This window comes from Myotis myotis, unplaced genomic scaffold (genome assembly GCF_014108235.1).
Source record: "Myotis myotis isolate mMyoMyo1 unplaced genomic scaffold, mMyoMyo1.p scaffold_m19_p_10, whole genome shotgun sequence".
NCBI lineage: Eukaryota > Metazoa > Chordata > Mammalia > Chiroptera > Vespertilionidae > Myotis > Myotis myotis.
Window position 1 is genome coordinate 1846153 of NW_023416314.1, and position 4149 is coordinate 1850301.

Here is a 4149-nt window from a genome sequence, read left to right on the forward strand (position 1 = left end):
AGGCAGGACTGCTGCTTCCAGCCGGCAGGCCTACGTGGGCGTGGGCATGAGCGAGGGTATGGGGGCGTGGTGTGGGGGAGGGCGTGGGCGTGGCGTGGGCGTGGGCATGAGCATGGGTGTGGGCGTGGCGTGGGGGAGGGCAGTGAATAGACCAGGGGTCCCAGCCGCTGAGTTTCAGATTCGAAAAGGACCTAGAAGAAGGACGGTGCTCCTGCCCGGGGTTAGAGCACAAGTCAGAGCTGGGAGGCGAGGCCAGCGTGAGTCAGTCCTCTGAGTAGAGAGGACAGAAGCGAGAGTTTAAATGTGTTTCTATTTTCTCCATTCCCTGAGGGTCCCTTAGTGTTGCATGTGGGGTGGGATGGGGTGGGGTGGGGGAGGACAGAGTGGGGACTAGGCTGTCTCCACAGAGCAGGCCTGGCCCTTGGCCAGGAACAGACGGCCCCCTGCAGGGCCCCAGAGAGCCCCCCAGCCCCAAATGTCAGAGCTTCTGTCCTTTGGCTGAAAGCATTGTGCTGTCAGAATGCAGACTCCTGGAGGAGAGCGGGAGGTAGGCCCTCTGGGAGCTCTGTGCCCTGTATGGTGGGGGCCACAGTTGGGAGCGAAGGCTTGGAAAGGACCTGGGAGGTCCTGGGTACTGGCGTGGCTAGGGCTCACCCTGTTCCTGTCACAGGGACAGTGGGGGTCTGAGCCTGGGCCACCAGACGCTCCCTAAAGAGCTCATAGGCTAATGAGGGGGGAGCAGACACAGACCTGGGAAGGGTAGCTTGCACTCAGCTGGCGTGGCTCAGTGGTTGAGCATCAACCTATGAACCAGGAGGTCCCAGTTTGATTCCCAGGCAGGGCACATGTCTGGGTTGCGGGTTTAATCCTCATTGTGGGGCGTGCAGAAGGCAGCTGATCAATGATTCTCTCTCATCATTGATGTTTCTATCTCTCTCTCCCTCTCCCTTCCTCTCTGAAATCAATAAAACTATATTTTTTAAAAAAGAAAAAAGAAAGGGTGGCTTGCAATGCCAGGCAGGGTGTCGAGGCGCTTGTGATAGTGGCGGGAGAGAGCGGTGTGGCTGCGATGACAGGGAGTCAGCTGCAGGGAGGAGCGCTGTCTCCCCTTGGTAAAGGGGAGCTGAGGGGACAGCATTTAAGAGGACTTCCTTGGCAGAGGGGTAACAGGAGGAATCAAAGGGCAAGGCCAGAGGCCAGGAGGCTTGGGAACAAGGCAGTTGGTGACGGAGCAGGCGCTGGACATAGACAGGGAGATGGAATGAGGGGGAGTCCCCAGACCAAGCAGGCCCCCAAAGCAGTGTGGAGGGGGAAAGGCCACGGTTCCTGAATTAGGAAACCCTCTGGTGACCCTGCGTACACACTGCACCTGCCTGGGCCTCCGTGTTCTCATCCGTAAAATGGGAACGACAATAGTGCCCCTGCCTCCTGTGCAGAGGAGTGAGAATGATCAGAGATTAGGATGTGCAAGCCCTTTGGGAAGGGTTGCGGGCTGTGCACATGGTTTCGTCCACTTTCTTCCTTGGGAATCAATATCGGCTCCTTCTCCTTCAACCTTATTCACTTCAAAGCACAAATCGGAAAGATTTCTCTCGGATGCACTGGGATACACGGACCAGGCTGCTGGCAGCAAGAAATCACCACTCCACCCCTGGGCGGGGGCAGCAAGCTCGGCCAGTGCCAGTGATGGCAAACCTATGACACCTGTGTCAGAGGTGACACGTGAACTCATTTTTTTGGTTGATTTTTCTTTGTTAAATGGTATTTAAATATATAAAATAAATATCAAAAATATAAGTCTTTGTTTTACTATGGTTGCAAATATCAAAAAATTTCTATGTGTGACACGGCACCAGAGTTAAGTTAGGGTTTTTCAAAATGCTGGCACGCCGAGCTCAAAAGGTTCGCCATCACTGGCCAGTGCTAGAAAGGAGGGTCCTGTCACAGCAGCCGGTGGCTGTTCCTCTCCCCCGAGGACCAGCCTTCTCGGCTCTCCTGCACCAGGCCTGCGGCCCTCCCCACTGGCCACCCACCGCAGCTCTCCCTCCCTCCCCACACGCTTGCCCAGGCGGCCTTAGGCATTACCGTTTAATTTATTTATATTTATGAAACCTCCAAGTAGGTCAGTGCACTCGCATGCACATCAGAGTAATTGATGTCGTTGGGGAAGACGAGGGTCACGTGGCTGCAGGCGGCTCCTCCCGCTCTGCACAGCGAGGCCAGCGGGACCTGGCGGAGGAGAAAGCCTGGTGGGTGTGCTCATCGCGGGGCCCACGTGGATGCTGCCTCCCCAGCCCCATCAGCACTTCTCCAAAGAAACGTGTTGTGGTGTCAAACCCCATTGCGCCCCCAGATCCCACTGGGCTTGTAAATGGATCAACAAAGCAGCCGCTGGAATGAAATTAGAGAGTGAGTCCCGAAGAAACCAGGCTGGGTTCTCACAGAACATGGAACTTCACCCTACTCGTCCACAAGCCCCCGCTGCCCTCTGACCCCTGACCTCATCCCCATCTTCCCAAAAGGCACCTGCTCTGACTGGGCTGAGACCACCGTCCCCCCCTCCCCCCCATGGCCGTAGGGTTTCTGCCTCGTGAGAACGGTGGTGTGTTTCTATAGGAAGCTGTAACCCAGCGGTCAGGCAGCCTCCAGTTCACAGAGAAAAGGAAGTGAATGTTCAGGAGGTAGGATGAGCTCCAGGGAGAGCAGGGCCTCTGGGAAAGGGTAGACTCGATGCAGACAGTTATCCACGCCTGCGGTGTGGGTGTCCTACGAAGGCCGCAGTGACTGGACCCGTGGGCTTTGGCATAGAACTCCCGAGTTCCGGTTCTCTCCCCGTGACTTATTAGCATGACCTTAATTAAGCTAACTAGCATTTCCAAGCCTCAGTTTGCTCATCTATAAAATGGGGAGAGTAATTGTACCTAAATCGGAATGGTCTTACGGTATAAAGAGATTAACACATACACGTAAAATCCTCAGTGCGTGGACTTCATGAGTACTCATCTCAATGCATCGGGCGCAGACGCGTTGTACAGGGTGGAAGAAGCCAGCCTGCACCGCTGCCCACTGCGTAATTTCGTTTATGTGGCATTCCAGGAAGGGCAAAACTACAGGGATGCAAGCCCGCCAGTGCTTCCCAGGCCGAGGGCAAGGAGAGGGTCTGACGACAAAGTGGCACGAAGGAACCTGGCAGATGATGGGAGTGCGCCTTGATTATGGGGATGGCTCAGGACTTCCTGTGTATGCCAGCCTTTTAGAGTGTCTGCTAAAAGAGCGAGTTTTACTGAATGCAAATGACCCCACAATTAATCTGGTCCCCCCAAGACAGAGCAATGCCTTTAAGCAGAATTCCCAGCTCCTGGTGCTTAGTAGGTGAGCTCGCTGTCATGGTGAGGAGGGGACATTGGTAGTTCTGACTGCTATCTCTGTGGTGAGCAGCCCCTTCCCGCCTCAGAGGGGCAAAAGGGCCGTGTTGGCTGCATTGTCCTTGAAGGGACGGACAGCTGTGGCCTGGTGACCGGCAGGGTCCCTTTTAGTCTGGGGCACTCCTCTGAGACCCCCCTCTGTGGCTCACTGAGTGGTTTTGCATGGCTGCGCGGGTTTTGTTCTGGTTGGAGCCCCTTGGCAGGCCGGCACCTCAGCCTCCAAGCTTAAGAGCCGCTCTCTCAGCTCCCCTCACTGTTCGGGGATCTGCGTGATGTGGGGACCCGGCTCGGCACCTTCTCCAGCTCGTGGTTCCCATTAATAACTGTGATCAGCACTCACCTGGGTGCTTTTCCTTTCAGAGCCCGTTAATTAGCACTAATTAATCCTCACAGCAGTGCTGGGAGGAAGGGGCTAGCACCCTCCGGCTGCACGAAGCAGAGGGGAGGACGGTTTCGGGGGACTTGTCCCCGACTGCAGAGGGCGGGGAGTGAGGAGAAACTCCCAGGTAGAGGACCTGGGGCCCCAGGTCCCAGCCAAGGCCACTGCTATTCAGGATCGTTAAAAGAGCCAGCATTTATTGGGCAGCTACTGTGTGCAAGCCACCACACAAAGAGCTTTGCATGCATTCTCACGTTTACTTGTCACAGCAATGCTGCGAGCACCTACCGCTATGACGCATTTCTTTTGACAAATAAAGATGTGGAGACAGAGAGAAATTAAGTC